The sequence below is a fragment of the Procambarus clarkii genome, chromosome 38 (genome assembly GCF_040958095.1).
Source record: "Procambarus clarkii isolate CNS0578487 chromosome 38, FALCON_Pclarkii_2.0, whole genome shotgun sequence".
Lineage (NCBI taxonomy): Eukaryota > Metazoa > Arthropoda > Malacostraca > Decapoda > Cambaridae > Procambarus > Procambarus clarkii.
Genome location: NC_091187.1, coordinates 32,946,082 through 32,969,169, shown reverse-complemented (window position 1 = coordinate 32,969,169; position 23,088 = coordinate 32,946,082). Strand labels below are relative to the sequence as shown.

Genomic DNA, 23,088 nt, shown 5'->3' with positions numbered 1-23,088 from the left:
TCCGCTGGTGACATCTCGCCACTCTGATGTCTCCCTCCTCACAGTTACTTGCCGTTTTCTGTTGCTTAGATACGCCCTTATCCACTGGAGCACCTTACCTTTTACTTCTGTCTGTTTCTCCAACTTTTGTACCAACCTCTTATGTGGTACCGTGTCAAAGGCTTTATGGCAGTAATAAAATGCAGTTTGCCCACCTTTCTCTCTGTTGCCTAATTTTTGTCGCCTATCTCTGTCTGTCTGTCTGTCTCTCAGACAAGCAGAGACACAGATACAGTCTCTGTGTGTGTGTCTGTAATTACCTAAGTGTAATTACAGAAAGAGCTACGCTTGTGGTGTTCAGTCTTACCAGCACTCTTCGTCATATAATGCTTTGAAGTAATTATCAAAGAATGCACCAAGCCAGGAATGCTATGTAGCGCCATCAAATGTGAGGAATAATCAGAGGGCACTAAATATTACTGAGGATGCCAATATGAGAACGTCACTTAATGGCGGCGCTCCATTAAGTGACCGTAAGTTAAGCGCATATGGCCAATATGCAACCTTGCCAGCGCCGTTTTCCACCGCCGGTTACGGTGGTAAGAGGAAGGCCACAGGGGCACACTATTCTTAATCTACTGGAGATAAGAAACAGCTAATATTGAATCTCTACTACCACCGGATGGACTGGATTAAAGGACTCCAGAGCCATGAGGGCACTTTGAGAGTCAACTACAACCACAAAGGAGGATTGACTGCGAGAAAGCAGGAGACGAGGAACAGAGAATAGCAAAACGTTCTGCCGTGAAGATGCTAGTCTCCGGAGGCAGGCGACACATAGGTGTGGTCAGGGAAAACAACAGTAGTCTACACCGTCTGCAGACTTAGACCCATTGATGAAGATGGAAACGAAGCGGGAATGTGAAGAAAAGTGTTCAAGGAAAAGGGGTTTCAGAACTGTAGGAGGGGTAAAAGCTTTAGTAATGTGGGTCAGGGATTTGCAATATTGAGGAAGGGGGACTCTCCTTGGGGGTAAGGACGGAACAACACGAGGAGAAATATTAGTAGTACTAACCGAGAGTGAGTGTTACACGTGAGACAACCGGACAGAAAGAGGGAGGTGATGAAGTGGAACAGGAACTACAGGAGGGAGAAAAGTCAAAGCACAACACAGGCGAAAATGAGGGTGTTGTGAGGACCGCGCAAGGTAAGTGTGTCTACTGTCTCTCTCTCTCTTGTCACCAGGGACACTACCCTTAGTCCCCCCCACCCTCACACCCAACACCTCTCACCACCACCCCCACATCTGCACTTTCTTCCCTCCCTTCCCCCCTCTTCTTCCCTCCCTTCACCCCCCCTCACCGGCCTCCAGCATGTTGACGCCAGGTGAGGGGGCGTGACATATGATTTATTTTATTTACATGTTGAAATTTTATTGGTTCTGGGAATCAATGTCACTGCGGCCCGGTCTGTGACCAGGCCTCCTGGTCTGGTTAATCAGGCTGTTAGACGCCACTGCTCGCAGTATGTGACGTATCACAGCCCGGTTCATGGGGTTGATCAACACCGTGAGAAGTCGGCTAGTTATCTTCCCTTATGTTTATGGGGGAAAGAGTTGAATAGTCTTGGGCACGTATTGATACAATTGTCTCCCAGCGTACATATTCCTCCTCGCTTTTCTTCAGAGCTATTTTGCACTTCCTGCCATGCCTCCTTGTCTTGTAAGAAGTTCATTTCATACACAATAAAAGATCTCTGCACATTCTTCAGTTTTGAGTGGGATGTTAGGGTGCCATTATATTCCACCCTAGTGTCTTAAAAACTGTCATCAATGATTTGGCATCTCTTGTTGGAAGGTTTTTCTTATGCAGTCTGTCATTTGTCTTGTCAATTGTGACAATTAAGTTGTCTTCTTTAAAGTAAGTTCTTTTGACGCGATTACTCCCAAATCTTTTATATTGCTTTTTCTTTCTATTTTGTGGTTTGACTGCATTTTTCTTTCTATTTTGTGGTTTGACTGCATTATGTGGTTTTCGTTTTTATAATTTCATCTTTACCATAGCAAGAGCTGGAACTTGTCTTCATTAGACATTTTGTTTGATGTGGCCCATTGAAAGATGTGATCTACATCAGTTTACGGTGTCCTCTATGTTGTCTACTCTCATAAAGGTCCTAGTGTCATCTGCAAAGGATGATACAGTACTATAGTTTGTGTCCTTGTCTATGACCGATATGAGGCTGAGAGAGAGTACTGGACAAGCACAGTACCCTGGGGGGACTGAGCTCTTCACAGTTTGATGCTCCAGATTTTACCTAGTTGACTATTATACATCTGGGTTTTGGTAGGAAATTGTAGATCTATCTGCTTGTTTTTCCTGTAATTCCCTTTGAATGTATTTTGTACGCAATACCACCATGATCAAATTGTCGAAGGCTTTTGCGAAATCTGTGTAAATAACGTCAGCGTTTTGCTTGACTTTGCAAGGCATCTAAGGTCATGTCATATTGGTCCAGCAACTGTGAATGGCAGGAGCAGCGCCCTGGTCTGAACCCGTGTTGCCCGCAGTTATGGACATGCTGTGATTGGGTCCTTGGGGCTACCACCCTAGAGCGCTGTCCACTGTGTGCCTGCCTGCTGTGTGTGTGTGTCTAGTCACTTAGTTGTGCTTGCGGGAGTTGGGCTCTGGCTCTTTGGTCCCGCCTCTCAACTGGCCGTGTACTCGCCTAGTTGTGCTTGCGGGGGTTGAGCTCTGGCTCTTTGGTCCCGCCTCTCAACTGGCCGTGTACTCGCCTAGTTGTGCTTGCGGGGGTTGAGCTCTGGCTCTTTGGTCCCGCCTCTCAACTGGCGGCGTACTCACCTAGTTGTGCTTGCGGGGGTTGAGCTCTGGCTCTTTGGTGTCGCCTCTCAACTGACAATCAAGTGTTTGTGTAGGTGAGCGTGCATGTTTGGTGTATAGGGCAGTATAGTACTAGAGATATTGGATGGGGAGGTAAGGGTGTGTGTGAGGAGAGGGCAGTTGGTGTAGCATGTGTCACCTGTGCCTGCCACTGATCACTTGACACCTGGCGTCCAACCTCACCACCTGCTCACCTGTGTGCCACTGTACTCACCTACATGTGCTTGCACGCTCCACCCCCTCCTATCCAGTCATACCCTTCTCCACTCTCGCTGCTTCAATACACTGATTTTTACCCGTTCAACCAATGTACAGAATTAGTATCGACATGATCTTCATGTAATACATTCCATATGTTACGACCTTTAGACTGTTACAGTGTGCGCAATAACACCATTGTCACATAAGTCGACAGTGTGACATTTGTCACTGACGAATAACTCAGAGACGCAAAATACACTTTGTAAAAGTTTTTGACAACTGACACATTTTGACGCATTTTGACAGATGTGACCATGGTCACATTTGGGAGCCGGTCGGCCGAGCGGACAGCACGCTGGACTTGTGATCCTGTGGTCCTAGGTTCGATCCCAGGCGCCGGCGAGAAACAATGGGCAGAGTTTCTTTCACCCTATGCCCCTGTTACCTAGCAGTAAAATAGGTACCTGGGTGTTAGTCAGCTGTCAAGGGTTGCTTCCTGGGGGGTGGAGGCCTGGTCGAGGACAATGCCGCGGGGACACTAAAAAGCCCTGAAATCATCTCAAGATAACCTCAAGAAGGTAGCGAAGACAGTAGCGATCTCGGTGAACCTAGAGAGACAGGAAACCAGTGTCAGCATACAAGCTGCGGGTAGGAGTTGAACAAAAGGCACCAGAGCTGAGAGGCAACCCAGTATGATGCAATAATGCTTTGAAACTACTGACGGTTTTGGCCTCCACCACCACCTCACTTTTAGGAGCCGGTGGCTGACTGGACAGCACGCTGGACGCGTGATCCTGTGGTCGCGGTTTGATTCCCGGCGCCGCCGAGAAACAATGGACAGTTTCTTTCACCCTGATGCCCCCTGTTACCTAGCAGTAAATAGGTACCTGGGAGTTAGTCAGCTGTCACAGGCTGCTTCCTGGGGTGTGTGGTGTGTGGAAAAAAAAGTAATTAGTAACAGTTGATTGATAGTCAAGAGGCGGGCAGAAAGAGCAGAGCTCAACTCCCGCAAGGTGAATATTTAACTAGATGAATATTTAACCTTTTCCAACCGTCTACCACTCTTGTTTGCAAAAGAAAACTTTCCAATAATTTTTTGGGCACCTGTGTTTCCTTAGCATGAATTTGTGATCTCTTATTCTTGAAGTTGCTTGTTTCAGGAATTCTTCTTTGTCAATTTGGTAGATTCCTGTTGTTATTTTGTAAGTGGTGATCATATCACCACTTGCAAAATACATCACTTACATTTCTACATCACTTGCATCTCTCTAGCACAATAGTTGCTCTGGGAAAATAATTTAACCATGACAAAATTACCTTGTAAATAATACTAAACAAATAAGAAAGTATATTACTTTTTAATGGAATGGAAATATTGTACAGTACCTTCTTTGCCAGCAGGTATAGTTATACCTCAATTTTAAAGCAAACAACATGTTGAGCTGCACAAGTTTTATATAGTATACAATCACTGTTGTGTCCTGCAATACCAATTAAAGGATTAAATACAAATAAAACCGATAGTTTTTTAAATAATCATGTGTTAAACGAAAACATTGCCTTTTAATTATACAAAATGATCATATTGGTCAATGCACTGGGGAAATATTCTTTTTGTAGGGTTTGTACAAAGAGTAGTTTTATAAAACGTTCGACATGCACATTTCAAAATGAAGAATGAAAATACAGTTCATTCAAAACAAATTTAAGAGAACAATAAACCCTCTACATAATATATTCTGGATAAGTTGTAAACTGGCACAACACAGGAAAATTTATTTGGATACATGATAATCAGAATTGTCTGACAAGATGCCGTGATAATTTTAACCCAATATAAAATGGTACAGCATCCCATGAATCTGTATCCAATTTACACATCTCATGGTCTTGTATTGAAATAGTTCAGCACCCAATAGGCCCACAGGCTGGCTTAGAGCATATCCCAAGCAGCTATAATATTTTAACAAAAGTGATACAATACAGTAATAATAAAGCTCGATTAACATGATTTTAAACAAGTGCACCAGTTGTATCCACACTCCTTAAGTAAAAGATTTCATTACTCAGACAATTCCAGCACTGACAAACCAAGTTATCATCTAATATTTCAATATAAATGGGTATTGCTGAATTTCCTATAGAGCATTATGCATTATACTGTAAGGACAAACTATACATGGATAAATTTCAACAAAGGCTGGATCATCATCATATATATATATAAACTACACACACCCCTACCCACTTCACAGGGGGAGGGGATAGGAGGCCTTATGGCTGAGTGGACAGCGCTTGAAGGGTCTTAGTCCCTATGGCCCGGGTTCGATTCCCGGCCGAGGCAGAAATAAATGGGCAGTTTCTTTCACCCTGATGCATCTGTTCACCTGACGTAAGTAGGGTACCCGGAAGTTAGACAGCTGCTACGGGCTGGTAACTAGGGGTGTGTGTGTGTGTGTGTGCTAAAGAGAAATATATGTAGTAGCCATAATAGAGGGAAAATAAATTGATTAGAAAGGTGGGGTCCAGGAGCTAATAGATCGATTCTGCAGGCACAAATAGTAAATACACACACAAGCAAACAAGATTGCAGATTCACTGTGTGAGAGAAAGATACAAAAAAGAAAGAGACAGACAGACCATACAGAGAGAGACAGAGAGCAAGCTTGCACATGCTTTAAAAATAATATATCATCTTGATAAAACATATTTATATGTTCATATACCTATAATTCACTACCTTCATACACACTATCCTTTACAAAAAGAATTAGAAAATTAAATGGACCATGGATTAAATACTAACCAAATTACATATTTCATAACTCTCAAATACAATTTAAAAAATAGAACATATGCAAATTTGGTCAAAATGAATTTAATAAACCTTTAAAGAAAAGATGTACAACATACAGTAATTACATTATGGCCACATCAACCCGTGTGGACTCCGTACACACTCCTGTAGCTCTGTGGTACACCTACTGTACTTTACTTCCTTCTATAAAACTCCAAAAGCCTTTGCTTAAGAGAGCCAACAAAAACACATTACACAGAACTAATAAAAAAAACCAAGACCTGCACAGCTGGTAAATTCTGATTAACAGTATGCACAGATAAACCTTAAAAAAAAAGGCCGTTTAAACTTATGTACCCAAATATAATAAATACCATATTAAAGAAAATACTTCAAGTAACTGTTCCATAGAGATTTTCCTTTGGCATCAGTTGTATTTATATATCTGTTATATATACACAATTAGTAACACTATAAAACAGAAAATGTGCTGATAATTCTCTGTAAATCCCAAATACATGATAATACTCCAGCACCCAAATATAACATGGTGTGCCATTTTATAGCAAAATAATAAAGCTCAAATATTGTACTAGACAATATGGCAATATATACATATATGTACTGTACATCCATTACGCTGCATGGCTATTTTTTTTTTAATCATACATAAATATATCCCAAACTTTACTTCACAGATTTCATATACTGTATATATATAGTGTTTGATTATTTGTTCAGATTTATTTTCAAGCTCATAAATCAATTACAGTTACACACACAAAAAAAAGTTTTTAAAGCTCCTTCAGCCACATACAGAGCAGCAAGTTATGTATTAACCAACAATAACTTGCCAGCACACACATGAATGCCGGCTAAAATGAAGACCACGAGTCAATAAAACTAATTTATCCACTTCACCTTGGAGTAGCTACACGGTATACACTTTAATACACAATACCAGTTCAATTTTTTTTTACATGCACACCAATATTCTAAAAAATATTATAATGCAATTTTTTATATATTACAGTAATGCATCAACAATCACCTATTTTCTAATGGACATCTGAAATATTCAATGCAGAAAAATTCTTACATACTGAATAAATTGTACTCAGTACACTATTATACTACTAACTACTGTACAAATATTTGACTTTTTTATGTGTTTCTGTATATACATCTATAATGTATAGATTTTTTTTTTTACAAACCCACATCATTAAAAAGATGTTAGTGAACAAAAATAATACAATGTGTACAAAAAAAGTATTAAAAGTGGTGCTATAAGATTCTATAACCCTTAAGCTGTGTTGCATGTAAACAAACGAGTCTGGCTGGAACGCACAATCCAGCAATCCTGTTCTTTAGTAATTTCACTCATGAAAGACTGGTTACAATTAAACTAATAAACGGTTACCTCAGAAGAAAATTGAGGTCTTCAAGACATAACTTACCCTATTGAAAACAAACTCTTGCTTAAACAAATATAACCAACATAAATAACTAGAAACTACACTCAATATTCAAGTGATTTCTAAAAAATAATGATTTATGTAACAAAATTTCTTGGTTAATGTAAATAACATTGTAGATTGTCATTGTAGATAAAAACACTGTCTTTGCAGCATACAGCCAGAGATGCAAAGTCTTGGTTCATTTAAATAACAATCTATTGCTTTAAATAAAAATAAACATTTGTTTTGCTGCATGTGTGGATAGGTTACTCAGAAATGCTGCAGCTTAAGAGTTATATATGTACTGTACTGTGGTATAATATTAAAAACACATTTTGATTTTCCTGATTGTTTCAATCAGGATATTTGGGATAATTTATAGGTACAATACAGTACGTTGAGAAAGTACCACTGATCAACAAAAATATTTATAAACAGAATTAAATCTGATTTGTTATTCTTTTTTTTTACATGAAAACAATACTGCACTGCATTAATTAAAATAAATAATTAGTATGTTCATGAATTAATCTAATTTCAATGTTCAATAACTGTACAAGTTTAATTTCTGCAATAAAATGATTACAAAATAATAATATTCTCCTCAATTAGTGTAGCTTTGGTTTAATTATTTACTGTACAAAGAAAAGCAGGTAACATGGAAAATATCTTGGAGACTTTAAAACTGGAGCAATATGGGAGAATAAAGCTGACCATGGCTTCACACACGCATGCTGTTCATGTTGATGGGTAGACAATCTTAGATAAATTTGTAAATAGTGGAATATTCTGCATCTCAATACAAAACCCATAGCCAAAAATTTTGTTCCATCATTTATCATTTATATATGAAGGCTTTTGGGGACCCATGATGATGATGAAGTTTAAATGACAAAATACTTTTATCTTGTTATGGTTTGCCATAATCCAAATTAATTTATATTCTAATGCAAAGATTTAATTACTGTTCTGATATGCAGTTATGCAGACTAGACAAAGTTTAGGAATTAATTATACAAATGATCATGTTTAAAACATAAAATTCTGACTGACATCTGTATGGAAACTTCCAGACACAAAACAGTGTTGTGTTTACAAGTACAGTACAGCAGTAATGTTCCCCCATTTCTTGGCATTAACACAATTCTATATAGAAAACTTAATTTCTTCATATATTATATCTCCATCATTCTGTTCTTCTGGGGATAGAAATGTTAGAAATTAAACATATCACATATGGTTTGTGAAATAAATCACAAATAAATCATATGTGAAATAAATCACATATGGTTTATTTTAAAAATACTGTAGTCAACTGTTCATGAATATAAAGGCCAGATACACTGTACAGTACTACCAAATATTCGTTACCCTCCACTCTTGTAATTTAGCATACAGGATAACTTCTGATAATTTGACCATGTAAAAATATTAAATCAAGAAGTTTGTACATGCAACAAATCTTACCTTTCCATGGAGTTCTGTCTTGTGGATATTGGTGTGGAAGTACTGCAGATTTTCCTCTCCTAAAACATAATACAAAACTGTGAGTAGTTGACAGGCATGAACAAGACTGTAAAGGACACTCAACCTATAAAATAATAATAAAGGCATTTTCAATGTCTTTTACTCAGACATTTTTCAAGCATCGTCCTTATTAAACTACTGTACACTTAAATAAGAGTGGCAAACCTTGAGGAGGGTGATGGGGGGAGGGTGTGTGTCTCCAGTGAGTTGTGGTGTGGGTGAAGTGTTGGACAACTTCATACATTCCTCTAGTGTGTGTATGAAAGTATCACATGTAGCTGACAGTAGAATTGTCGATTCATCTAGTTTCTGTAAAGAGATCAATTGGTATAAATTTTGTAATGCCAAGTAATAAATTCATAACTAACACAAATTAAAAAAAATCCTACAAAGGCACAATTTATAACACTAAAACACATTATAGAAAATCTCTTATGTACAGAGACCATTTATATAATGGAATGAACAGAAGCAAGAAAAAGGTCTTAACCCTTGGGCAGCGACTATGGAAAAATGGTCATAAAAATGGTAAAAATTGCCATAAAAATAAAAAAAAAGGTCAAAACTCAAATAGCCAGTGGCTATATGCAAAAAAAAAAAAAATTCCAAAAATTAATCTTTCATTATAGAATTATTAATTTGTTTGCAAAATATAAGAAAAACATGAAAGTAAGTGAAATTTACAGTTTCATTGGGTGGAGGCACTCTGGAAGGTTGCTGTCTGGCACCTGTCAACGCCTCGTGCTTGACTTTGTTGACACTTTCCGTGTTATCCTCTGATGTTTCACAACTTGTTTCTCTTTACTTACTTGCTTGCTTGTTTGCTGGCTTGCTTGCTTGCGTGCGTGCGTGCGTGCGTGCGTGCGTGCGTGCATGCGTGTGCGTGCGTGTGCAGTGCGTGCGTGCGTGCGTGCGTGTGTGTGTGTGTGTGTGTGTGTGTGTGTGTGTGTGTGTGTGTGTGTGTGTGCGTGTGTGTGTGTGTGTGTGTGTGTGTGTGTGTGTGTGTGTGTGTGTGTGTGTGTGTGTGTGTGTGTGTGTGTGTGTGTGTGTGTGTGTGTGTGTGTGTGTGTGTGTGTGTGTGTGTGTGTGTGTGTGTGTGTGTGTGTGTGTGTGTGTGTGTGTGTGTGTGTGTGTGTGTGTGTGTGTGCGTGTGTGTGTGTGTGTGTGCGTGTGTGTGTGTGTTGAATAACTTGATAAATCACTTAATTCACGTAACACATTCACATAGCATGGGTGGAACACAAACAAGGGGACATAGGAGGAAGCCTAGTACCCAAATGAGCCAAAGAGAAAAAGGTAACAAGGATGGGAAAATGGTCACTGCCATGGAGGTCATCAAGAACTCGCCACATGAAATCCAAGTAAAGAGACGATGAGCAGAGAAAAATACAGGAAAGGGTGCGAGTCCGAGAGTCCAAATGCGTTGTCTCATCAGAATTCAGAAGAGACAGGAAAGGAGAGAGGATGAACGGTTCAAGAAGGCGACCCCAGGTGTTTGTCAGAACATCACCCCAAAGGGAATGATGACAATTGAAATCACCTAGCAGGAGCACAGGCTCTGGCAACGAGTCCAGGAGGTGTTTAAGATCGGGAAGAGAAAGTGGGACACTCGGGGGGAGATAAATGGAACAAACCGTGTACCATTTCCTCACAAAGATACGGGCAGCTAGAACAATGGAGAGACGATGGAAAAAGTAAGGGGACAAAGGGAACATCAGAGCGAATCTAGAGAGCAGAAGAGTTAGGAGCCCCAGCAACAGCCTTAGGGAAAGGAATAGCCATGGAAGTGACCAGGACGAACACCAAGCATCGACTCCTGGAGACAGACACAAAGGGGTGAAAATCGTGGAATCAGAAGTTGGAGTTCAAGGAAATTGGTATGATAACCACGAGCATTCCACTGAAGAATAGACATCGACAAGAAGAGAAAGGACAGCAACAGAGAACAACGAAGAAACAAAGGTGAAAAGGGAACACAGCACGTTAAAGAAGCGCAGGATCAGGGTTAGGGAACATGGGTAAACTGAGTAAAGATGGAGGGAAGGGAGCGGGAGAACAGACCAGAGGCAGACGTGCAGGGACAGGAGGAGGAGGAGGAGGAAGAGGAGGGGGGAGGGACAACCGAGGGTCAAGGACAGCAGCAGGAGAGGCAGAAACCGTGGAGTGCACCTCAGCAAGGGCAGCAACCGAGGGAAAAGCGGGGGCCAAAGAAACCTCCAAAGCAGGAACATGGGGGCGTAACCACCGAAACAGGAGGGAATGTAGTGAGAGAGTCAGAGGTAGGGGGCAAGGAAGAAAGCGAAGCCTTCTTACCTGCCGGGGTGGAGGAAGGAGAGGAGTCAGGCTTTCACTTCTGACTCAAAGAGACAGGCATCCCAGCAACACTGTACTGTGCAACAGATTCAAGCGACTCAACAGGAGAAGCAAAACGAGAGCAAACACGATGGCCGTTGGGAGAGCGATGGACATCAGCACGCACTGACAGGCGGTGTGGAGAGCTAAGAGACAGAGGAGAAGGATGGGAAGGAGGATCGGAGAAAGACAAGGAACTAGACACAGAAGACATGACAGACCGGGTAGAAAGAAGGGGAACCCCAGACAGAGAGCCATGAGGGGGGACCCTTCGGGACAGAACTCAAAGGAACAGAGGAGGCGGCGGTGGGCGTGTCAAGGTCTAAGGCCTGGAAACGGTTATGAGACTGAGGAAGGCGGGAAGGACGAGGAGAGGAAGAGCACAATACGCGAGCATAAGGTGGGAGACGGCGAACTTGGTGCCTCGCCTCAGGAAAAGACAAACGTTCCCGGTGCTTCAAGTTGAGGACGATTGCCTCAAGCTTGTAACGCGCAGGAGAAGGTAGAGTGGGCCTCACCACAATTGAGACAGCGAGCCTGGGAAGAAGTGCACTCCGACTTAAGAGTGACCTCTGTCCCCACACAGGACAGAGAGAGTACCAGAGCAGTGGAGAGCTCCATGCCCAAACCTCCAGCACTTATTACAGAGCCGAGGAGAGGGAATGTACTCCTGGACAGAGCACCTGGCACCAGCAAGAATGACAGAGGGCAGAAGGGTCCTACCAGCAAAGGTGATCTTCACAACTGGAAGGGGTTGACGGCGACGACCACGAGGGGGACGAGTAAACGAGTCTACCTGGAGGACAGAATGGCCCTGGCCTTCGAGGATATGCTGAATATCTTCAAGGCAGTCCAGTAGATTCCGAACACCGGTTGCAACATGGGGTGGGAGGAAGAGAAGAAGAAGAAGAGAGAAGAAGAAGAAGAGAGAAGAAGAAGAAGAGAGAAGAAGAAGAAGAAGAAGAAGAGAGAAGAAAAAGAAGAAGAAGAGAGAAGAAGAAGAAGAAGAAGAAGAAGAAGAAGAAGAAGAAGAAGAAGAAGAAGAAGAAGAAGAAGAAGAAGAAGAAGAAGAAGAGAGAAGAAGAAGAAGAAGAAGAAGAGAGAAGAAGAAGAAGAAGAAGAGAGAAGAAGAAGAAGAGAAGAAAAAGAAGAAGAGAGAAGAAGAAGAAGAAGAAGAAAAAGAAGAAGAGAGAAGAAAAAGAAGAAGAAGAAGAAAAAGAAGAAGAAGAAGAAAAAGAAGAAGAAGAAGAAGAAGAAGAAGAAGAAGAAGAAGAAGAAGAAGAAGAAGAAGAAGAAGAAGAAGAAGAAGAAGAAGAAGAAGAAGAAGAAGAAGAAGAAGAAGAAGAAGAAGAAGAAGAAGAAGAAGAAGAAGAAGAAGAAGAGAAGAAGAAGAAGAAGAGAGAAGAGAGAAGAAGAAGAAGAAGAAGAGAGAAGAAGAAGAGAGAGAGAGGTTAAAAGGCGCAGTAGTCACAACTAGAGACTGAACCGTGCCAGGGGATGAGGTGGTTACATCTAAGGGCTTGGGGCTCGACCCAATTACAGAGGGAGGGAGGGGAACCGAGGGGTGTATTCAGGAGGGTCAAAGGAGGAGCAAAGTCGGGGCCCAATGCAGCGGGGGCTACAGAGCCCGGACTTCCAATACAGGCCGACTCGGGGGTTTGATCGCCCACCCCACGAACCCGAGAAGGTATAAGAGGAACGTTAATCGACATTCAAACGAGGAAAGACTTTTATTCACGAATGTTCCCCCACACCCACCACGGAGCCACAATTAGAGGCAGGACACCCAACAAGAGACTTATTGCCGATCTTGCCAGGGCCCCCCCGGGGGGGTGTCATGAGGATACGCCTCACAAACGCCACCTTAAGAAATGTCAGTCTGTCGAGATTGGGTTCAGTGATGAAAGGAGTATTGACAATAAAAGGGTCCCCTCGTTTGAGACATTGGGTACTACAGTTGTATGGGGTGCAAGAGTATGCCTCCTCAAACACCCGGGCGTCAAAACAAAACAAGGCCGAAAGAATGATCAAAACAGGCAAAAAGGTCGGCGGGAAATTACAATTTGAAAGGAGAAGAGGGGGGGGGGGAATTAAACACAAGGAAAAGGAAAAGATGTCTGGCACAATTGGTAAAGACAGCAGCAGGAGCATAAGGACAGAGGACTGACCCATGGAGCATCACACTCCGGCAGCCGCCTACTAAGCACCCCCCTCACGGCGACAACAGGCCAGACAGGGAATGGGGGGGGGGAGTAGTTAGTAAATGGAATGCATTAAGTGATGTGGTAGTGGCAGACTCCATACACAGTTTATAAATGTAGATATGATACAGCCAAATAGGCTCAAGAATCTGTACACCAGTTGATTGATGGTTGAGAGGCAGGACCAAAGAGCCAAAGCTCAAGCATAACTAGGTGACTACGTGATAATGTTTAAATTGATGATTGATTTACCTGGTATTCTTTAAAAAAGGACAGTCACTTTTACCCAAAGGGGAAAGGGGCTGGGCTGAATGTCAAATATCTCCTCTTTTTTTCCTGGTGAATATCAAATCCAGCATAGAGGGAACATCCCCTTCCCTCATTCTCACGGCCTGCTTAAAATACTGATATATGAATTGGTCCAGGAGGAGGTTCACGAATCTGCCAGCCCAAATGTCTTCTATTTTTGCTTCCAGTCTATTGATTTCAAGGTAAAGTCACCAAGTAGCAATAATCATGATTTATCTTTATGTGCTCTTACTATAATTCCCCTCATGATTATTGTGAGGCCCCTCATCCAGCTCCTCCTTTGTCCATGTGTTGCTTCCTTGCGTTGCTTGCTGGTGGACTGTAGAAATTTTATTATCAGTTTATTGTCCTAATTACAGATCTCCAGTGCAATTAGGTCAGCTTTCCATATGGTGTCGATTATTAATTCTTTTACCTTCACATGTTCTCACACAGCATGACGGCATCAACACTTTTTCTAATTTTTCCGTCATCTCCAAATTGAGTAGCCTCTCAGGAATACGACCCGATTTGAAATATCTTCAAGCTTCGTTTCTGTTAGTGCGACAATATCTGGCATCTAAATCAGAGTTATATCATTTAGCTCCAGTATTTTTTATATGACTCCATCTATACTAGTATATATTACTAGTATAGATGAAGCTGCACTCCTTGAGCTCCTCCTTGAGCTAAAGGAGCTGAAACTCACGTCCCTGGAAGACAGAAGAGTAAGGGGAGACAAGATAACCACCTACAAAATTCTCAGGGGAATTGACAGGGTAGACGAAGACAAACTCTTTAGCACGGGCGGAACACGAACAAGGGGACACAGGTGGAAACCTAGTACCCAAATGAGTGACAGAGACATTGGAACATTTTTTTCAGTGTCAGAATAGTTAGTAAATGGAATGCATTAGGCAATGATGTGGTGGGGGCTGACTCCATACACAGTTTCAAATGTATATACGATAGAGCCCAGTAGGCGCAGGAATCTGTACACCAGTTGATTGACAGTTGAGAGACGGGACCAAAGAGCCAAAGCTCAACCCCCACAAGCACAACTAGGTGAGTACATGATTTTCAGGAACATGTTCCCTCTCCCTTTCTCCTTTACTACAGTATCACTTAAACTAATGATTTTATTGGTTTATTTCATTGTACCATTTCAAAGGCTTCCTGATTTATACATCAGAGTGTATAAAATGTAATTTATTTTTTCTTCGTTTCTACTCAAATTTAGACGTTTGCTTCATAAAGGTTTGGTTTTAGCTTCAGTTTTTCTTTGAAAGGTCTCTTCTTAATGACCCAAGTTTCCCCATCCTCATCATTTTGCAATTTCTGACATTCCTAAGCACTTGTCATTTGTTTCACTCCATTAAATGCCTGTCCGCTTAAAACCAATGACATTTTCCATTGTTGTGAAACCTTCTCCTAAACCTATTACTTTTTTTATTTTTTCCTCTTCTGCTCTATCCTAGATGGTATTAATTTTTTGAAACACCCAAAAATTATGTCTTACTTCTTTCTACAGTGTTTTATACTAATTTACTGCTGGTAGCCAGTTCTTCTCTAATTGCTTGTCTGATGTATTTTTTCTTGTTGCTCTTATCTGTTTTTGACTTCCAAACATACTTTGTTAATTTCTTTCTCATTTACAACTCGTGCATATTTTTCTTTTATTTCCTGTTAGGTGGGGATGGTGGGGTGAGCTGTGTGGGAGGGTGGGGTGCTGTGGGAGGGTGGGGTGCTGTGTGGGAGGGTGGGGTGCTGTGGGAGGGTGAGGTGCTGTGTGGGAGGGTGGGGTGCTGTGTGGGAGGGTGGGGTGCTATGTGGGAGGGTGGGGTGCTGTGTGGGAGGGTGGGGTGCTGTGGGGGGGTGGGGTGCTGTGTGGGAGGGTGGGGTGCTGTGGGAGGGTGGGGTGCTATGTGGGAGGGTGGGGTGCTGTGTGGGAGGGTGGGGTGAGCTGTGTGGGAGGGTGGGGTGCTGTGGGAGGGTGGGGTGCTGTGGGAGGGTGGGGTGCTGTGTGGGAGGGTGGGGTGAGCTGTGTGGGAGGGTGGGGTGCTGTGGGAGGGTGGGGTGCTGTGTGGGAGGGTGGGGTGCTGTGTGGGAGGGTGGGGTGAGCTGTGTGGGAGGGTGGGGTGCTGTGGGAGGGTGGGGTGCTGTGTGGGAGGGTGGGGTGCTGTGTGGGAGGGTGGGGTGAGCTGTGTGGGAGGGTGGGGTGCTGTGGGAGGGTGGGGTGAGCTGTGTGGGAGGGTGGGGTGCTGTGGGAGGGTGGGTGAGCTGTGTGGGAGGGTGGGGTGCTGTGGGAGGGTGGGGTGCTGTGGGAGGGTGAGCTGTATGGGAGGGTGGGGTGCTGTGGGAGAGTGGGGTGCTGTGTGGGGGGTGGGGTGCTGTGTGGGAGGGTGGGGTGCTGTGTGGGAGGGTGGGGTGAGCTGTGTGGGAGGGTGGGGTGCTGTGGGAGGGTGGGGTGAGCTGTGTGGGAGGGTGGGGTGCTGTGTGAGGGTGGGGTGCTGTGGGAGGGTGGGGTGCTGTGTGGGAGGGTGGGGTGCTGTGGGAGGGTGGGGTGCTGTGGGAGGGTGGGGTGCTGTGTGGGAGGGTGGGGTGCTGTGTGGGAGGGTGGGGTGCTGTGGGAGGGTGGGGTGCTGTCGGGGGGTAGGGTGCTGTGGGGGGGTGGGGTGCTGTGTGGGAGGGTGGGGTGCTGTGTGGGAGGGTGGGGTGCTGTGTGGGAGGGTGGGGTGCTGTGTGGGAGGGTGGGGTGCTGTGTGGGAGGGTGGGGTGCTGTGGAAGGGTGGGGTGCTGTGTGGGAGGGTGGGGTGCTGTGGGAGGGTGGGAAGCTGTGTGGGATGGTGGAGTGAGCTGTGTGGGAGGGTGGGGTGCTGTGGGAGGGTGGGGTGCTGTGTGGGAGGGTGGGGTGCTGTGGGAGGGTGGGGTGCTGTGTGGGAGGGTGGGGTGAGCTGTGTGGGAGTGTGGGGTGCTGTGGGAGGGTGGGGTGCTGTGTGGGAGGGTGGGGTGAGCTGTGTGGGAGGGTGGGGTGCTGTGGGAGGGTGGGGTGCTGTGGGAGGGTGGGGTGCTGTGGGAGGGTGGGGTGCTGTGGGAGGGTGAGCTGTGTGGGAGGGTGGGGTGCTGTGGGAGGGTGGGGTGCTGTGTGGGGGGGGTGGGATGCTGTGTGGGAGGGTGGGGTGCTGTTTGGGAGGGTGGGGTGAGCTGTGTGGGAGGGTGGGGTGCTGTTTGGGAGGGTGGGGTGAGCTGTGTGGGAGGGTGGGGTGCTGTGTGGGAGGGTGGGGTACTGTGGGAGGGTGGGGTGCTGTGGCAGGGTGGGGTGCTGTGGGAGGGTGGGGTGCTGTGGGTGGGTGGGGTGCTGTGGGAGGGTGGGGTGCTGTGTGGGAGGGTGGGGTGCTGTGTGGGAGGGTGGGGTGAGTTGTGTGGGAGGGTGGGGTGCTGTGGGAGGGTGGGGTGCTGTGGGAGGGTGGGGTGCTGTGTGGGGGTAGGGTGCTGTGGGGGGGTGGGGTGCTGTGGGAGGGTGGGGTGCTGTGTGGGGGTGGGGTGCTGTGTGGGAGGGTGGGGTGCTGTGGGAGGGTGGGGAGCTGTGTGGGGGTGGGGTGCTGTGTGGGGGTGGTGTGCTGTGTGGGAGTGGGGTGCTGTGGGGGGGTGGGGTGCTGTGTGGGAGGGTGGGGTGCTGTGGGAGGGTGGGGTGCTGTGTGGGGGTGGGGTGCTGTGTGGGGGTGGTGTGCTGTGTGGGGGTGGGGTGCTGTATGGGGGTGGGGTGCTGTGTGGGGGTGGGGTGCTGTGTAGAGGTGGGGTGCTGTGGGAGGGTGGGGTGCTGTGTGGGGGTGGTGTGCTGTGTGGGGGTGGGGTGCTGTGTGGGAGGGTGGGGTGCTGTGGGAGGGTGGGGTGCTGTGGGAGGGTGGGGTGCTGTGGGAGGGTGGGGTGCTGTGTGGGGGTGGTGTGCTGTGGGAGGGTGGGGTGCTGTGTGGGGGTGGGGTGCTGTGTGGGAGGGTGGGGTGCTGTGTGGGAGGGTGGGGTGCTGTGTGGGAGGGTGGGGTGCTGTGTGGGGGTGGGGTGCTGTGTGGGAGGGTGGGGTGCTGTGGGAGGGTGGGGTGCTGGGTGGGGGTGGGGTGCTGTGTGGGGGTGGTGTGCTGTGTGGGGGTGGGGTGCTGTGTGGGAGGGTGGAGTGCTGTGGGAGGGTGGGGTGCTGTGGGAGGGTGGGGTGCTGTGGGAGGGTGGGGTGCTGTGGGAGGGTGGGGTGCTGTGTGGGGGTGGTGTGCTGTGGGAGGGTGGGGTGCTGTGTGGGGGTGGGGTGCTGTGTGGGAGGGTGGGGTGCTGTGTGGGCGGGTGGGGTGCTGTGTGGGAGGGTGGGGTGCTGTGTGGGGGTGGGGTGCTGTGTGGGAGGGTGGGGTGCAGTGGGAGGGTGGGGTGCTGGGTGGGGGTGGGGTGCTGTGTGGGGGTGGGGTGCTGGGTGGGGTGCTGTATGGGGGTGGGGTGCTGTGTGGGGGTGGGGTGCTGTGTGGGGGTGGGGTGCTGTGTGGGGGTGGGGTGCTGTATGGGGGTGGGGTGCTGTGTGGGGGTGGGGTGCTGTGTGGGGGTGGGGTGCTGTGTGGGGGTGGGGTGCTGTATGGGGGTGGGGTGCTGTGTGGGGGTGGGGTGCTGTGTGGGGGTGGGGTGCTGTGGGAGGGTGGGGTGCTGTGTGGGGGTGGTGTGCTGTGTGGGGGTGGGGTGCTGTGTGGGAGGGTGGGGTGCTGTGTGGGAGGGTGGGGTGAGCTGTGTGGGAGGATGGGGTGCTGTGGGAGGGTGGGGTGCTGTGTGGGAGGGTGGGGTGCTGTGTGGGAGGGTGGGGTGAGCTGTGTGGGAGGGTGGGGTGCTGTGGGATGGTGGGGTGCTGTGGGAGGGTGGGGTGCTGTGTGGGAGGGTGGGGTGAGCTGTATGGGAGGGTGGGGTGCTGTGGGAGGGTGGGGTGAGCTGTGTGGGAGGGTGGGGGTGCTGTGGGAGGGTGGGTGAGCTGTGTGGGAGGGTGGGGTGCTGTGGGAGGGTGGGGTGCTGTGGGAGGGTGAGCTGTGTGGGAGGGTGGGGTGCTGTGGGAGGGTGGGGTGCTGTGTGGGGGTGGTGGGGTGCTGTGTGGGAGGGTGGGGTGCTGTGTGGGAGGGTGGGGTGAGCTGTGTGGGAGGGTGGGGTGCTGTGGGAGGGTGGGGTGAGCTGTGTGGGAGGGTGGGGTGCTGTGGGAGGGTGGGGTGCTGTGTGGGAGGGTGGGGTGCTGTGGGAGGGTGGGGTGCTGTGGGAGGGTGGGGTGCTGTGGGGGGGTAGGGTGCTGTGGGGGGTGGGGTGCTGTGTGGGAGGGTGGGGTGCTGTGTGGGAGGGTGGGGTGCTGTGTGGGAGGGTGGGGTGTTGTGTGGGAGAGTGGGGTGCTGTGTGGGAGGGTGGGGTGCTGTGTGGGAGGGTGGGGTGCTGTGGGAGGGTGGGGTGCTGTGTGGGAGGGTGGGGTGCTGTGGGAGGGTGGGGTGCTGTGTGGGATGGTGGGGTGAGCTGTGTGGGAGGGTGGGGTGCTGTGGGAGGGTGGGGTGCTGTCTGGGAGGGTGGGGTGCTGTGTGGGAGGGTGGGGTGAGCTGTGTGGGAGGGTGGGGTGCTGTGGGAGGGTGGGGTGCTGTGGGAGGGTGGGGTGCTGTAGGAGGGTGAGCTGTGTGGGAGGGTGGGGTGCTGTGGGAGGGTGGGGTGCTGTGTGGGGGGGTGGGATGCTGTGTGGGAGGGTGGGGTGCTGTGTGGGAGGGTGGTGTGAGCTGTGTGGGAGGGTGGGGTGCTGTGGGAGGGTGGGGTGCTGTGGGAGGGTGGGGTGCTGTGTGGGAGGGTGGGGTGCTGTGGGAGGGTGGGGTGCTGTGGGAGGGTGGGGTGCTGTGGGTGGGTGGGGTGCTGTGGGAGGGTGGGGTGCTGTGTGGGAGGGTGGGGTGCTGTGTGGGAGGGTGGGGTGAGCTGTGTGGGAGGGTGGGGTGCTGTGGGAGGGTGGGGTGCTGTGGGAAGGTGGGGTGCTGTGAAAGGGTGGGGTGCTGTGGGAGGGTGGGGTGCTGTGTGGGGGTGGGGTGCTGTGGGGGGGGTGGGGTGCTGTGGGAGGGTGGGGTGCTGTGTGGGGGTGGGGTGCTGTGTGGGAGGGTGGGGTGCTGTGGGAGGGTGGGGAGCTGTGTGGGGGTGGGGTGCTGTGTGGGGGTGGTGTGCTGTGTGGGAGTGGGGTGCTGTGGGGGGTGGGGTGCTGTGTGGGAGGGTGGGGTGCTGTGGGAGGGTGGGGTGCTGTGTGGGGGTGGGGTGCTGTGTGGGGGTGGTGTGCTGTGTGGGGGTGGGGTGCTGTATGGGGGTGGGGTGCTGTGTGGGGGTGGGGTGCTGTGTGGGGTGGGGTGCTGTGTGGGGGTGGGGTGCTGTATGGGGGTGGGGTGCTGTGTGGGGGTGGGGTGCTGTGTGGGGATGGGGTGCTGTGGGAGGGTGGGGTGCTGTGTGGGGGTGGTGTGCTGTGTGGGGGTGGGGTGCTGTGTGGGAGGGTGGGGTGCTGTGGGAGGGTGGGGTGCTGTGGGAGGGTGGGGTGCTGTGGGAGGGTGGGGTGCTGTGTGGGGGTGGTGTGCTGTGGGAGGGTGGGGAGCTGTGTGGGGGTGGGGTGCTGTGTGGGAGGGTGGGGTGCTGTGTGGGAGGGTGGGGTGCTGTGTGGGAGGGTGGGGTGCTGTGTGGGGGTGGGGTGCTTTGTGGGAGGGTGGGGTGCTGTGGGAGGGTTGGGTGCTGGGTGGGGGTGGGGTGCTGTGTGGGGGTGGTGTGCTGTGTGGGGGTGGGGTGCTGTGTGGGAGGGTGGAGTGCTGTGGGAGGGTGGGGTGCTGTGGGAGGGTGGGGTTCTGCGGGAGGGTGGGGTGCTGTGTGGGGGTGGTGTGCTGTGGGAGGGTGGGGTGCTGTGTGGGGGTGGGGTGCTGTTTGGGAGGGTGGGGTGCTGTGTGGGAGGGTGGGGTGCTGTGTGGGAGGGTGGGGTGCTGTGTGGGGGTGGGTGCTGTGTGGGAGGGTGTGGTGCTGTGGGAGGGTGGGGTGCTGGGTGGGGGTGGGGTGCTGTGTGGGGGTGGTGTGCTGTGTGGGGGTGGGGTGCTGTATGGGGGTGGGGTGCTGTGTGGGGGTGGGGTGCTGTATGGGGGTGGGGTGCTGTATGGGGGTGGGGTGCTGTGTGGGGGTGGGGTGCTGTGTGGGGGTGGGGTGCTGTATGGGGGTGGGGTGCTGTATGGGGGTGGGGTGCTGTGTGGGGGTGGGGTGCTGTGGGAGGGTGGGGTGCTGTGTGGGGGTGGTGTGCTGTGTGGGGGTGGGGTGCTGTGTGGGGGTGGGGTGCTGTGTGGGAGGGTGGGGTGCTGTGGGAGGGTGGGGTGCTGTGGGAGGGTGGGGTGCTGTGTGGGGGTGGGGTGCTGTGTGGGGGTGGGGTGCTGTGGGGGGGTGGGGTGCTGTGTGGGGGTGGGGTGCTGTGGGAGGGTGGGGTGCTGTGGGAGGGTGGGGTGCTGTGGGAGGGTGGGGTGCTGTGGGAGGGTGGGGTGCTGTGTGGGGGTGGGGTGCTGTGTGGGGGTGGGGTGCTGTGTGGGGGTGGGGTGCTGTGGGGGGGGGTGCTGTATGGGGGTGGGGTGCTGTGTGGGGGTGGTGCGCTGTGGGGGGGTGGGGTGCTGTGTGGGAGGGTGGGGTGCTGTGGGAGGGTGGGATGCTGTGGGAGGGTGGAGTGCTGTGTGGGGGTGGGGTGCTGTGGGGGGGTGGGGTGCTGTGTGGGAGGGTGGGGTGCTGTGGGAGGGTGGGGTGCTGTGTGGGGGTGGGGTGCTGTGTGGGAGGGTGGGGTGCTGTGGGAGGGTGGGGTGCTGTGGGAGGGTGGGGTGCTGTGAGAGGGTGGGGTGCAGTGTGGGGGTGTTGTGCTGTGTGGGGGTGGGGTGCTGTGTGGGAGGGTGGGGTGAGCTGTGTGGGAGGGTGGGGTGCTGTGGGAGGGTGGGGTGCTGTGGGAGGGTGGGGTGCTGTGTGGGAGGTGGGGTGCTGTGTGGGGGTGGGGTGCTGTGTGGGAGGGTGGGGTGCTGTGGGAGGGTGGGGTGCTGTGTGGGGGTGGGGTGCTGTGTGGGAGGGTGGGGTGCTGTGGGAGGGTGGGGTGCTGTGGGAGGGTGGGGTGCTGTGAGAGGGTGGGGTGCAGTGAGGTACTCCCAACCTCAGCTCTCAGTAGCTTATCCTCATTAACATCTACAACCAGCAGCGACTCAGTAATCATGACTCACACCCCGAATACTGCGGGTTCTAACTCAAACACCGTTACAGTGCTTACACAGTCTGTTGACATTCGCCCATTTTGTGGAAAGGATCCAACCCTCTTGGAGACATGGTTCGTTAGTGTAGAGGCTAGAGCGAAGAGCAAGGGTACTGCTATCACAGACCCAGACTATATCAGCATGCGACGCCCACACTTGACTATAAATCTGGATACGCGTATCTCGTAGCAGGAACACCTGACTTAAAGAAAATTGTAATCTGGGAAGAATTTAAGAAATTCTTTCGTAGGAGATATATATTGGTAGTTGATCATGATCCCTTTGGCATTGCTCGCCAATTAGCTACTGCGGTAATGCGTCCTGATGAAACACGCAACGCTTTTGCCACGCGTCTAGCTACGCTACAGGACTCACTGGAGAAAGCCTTGATGGGTTCTAGATGGGACGCTAGTGGAAGCCTCACTATACAGAATGTGGGTAAACTATTGGCGTTCGGTGCCATGCAGAGTCATGCCCCCGAGGCCATACTAAAAGACATCGAGGCTAAGAATTTTGGTCCTACCCACACACTTTGGGACTTAATGGACGTCATGGTAGAGTCCACAGACAGGCTAAAGTCCCGGGATTCTGCCCAGCTTTCTGCCGTTTTTCGTGCAAACAGTTCCCTTACCACTGTGAACGTTGTCACGCGTTCTACCCTTAGACAAGTTCAGACTCATGCTAGGTCTCCTCCGCCTTCGTATGGCCCCAGGTCATACTCTAGGACAGGCTCCCCTCAATACCCTCAGCAGCGACCTCGAACGCCAGAATGTTTTAATTGTGGCAAACAAGGCCACTGTAAGGCAAAGTGTACATCAACTAACACTCGTTACCAACAGCATGCTAGACATAACTACACAGGCCGATCACGTGATCACACCCGTTCTTATTGCACGTATCACCGCCGACCTGGACATGACACTGCTGACTGTAGAGCCCGCCACGGTACTAACCAGGCTAACCGTTCTAGTCCTACTCCCCCTTCCCGTAAGCAACTGCAGGCTGCAACAACTAACCAGCGCCGATCGAGCCCTACATGTAGCCCTGCAATCTGACCGACTGCCCATGATAGGTGTGCAACAACTGACAGTCGCGACACAGATGGATACCGTA

At 49.9% G+C, this 23,088-nt stretch overlaps 1 pseudogene; it reads right to left on the bottom strand.

Annotated features, from left to right (window-relative positions):
• Nucleotides 1-8,146: 8,146 nt before the first annotated feature.
• LOC138372319 (pleckstrin homology domain-containing family A member 3-like) overlaps nucleotides 8,147-23,088 on the bottom strand; it is a 72,075-nt pseudogene continuing 57,133 nt past the window's right edge.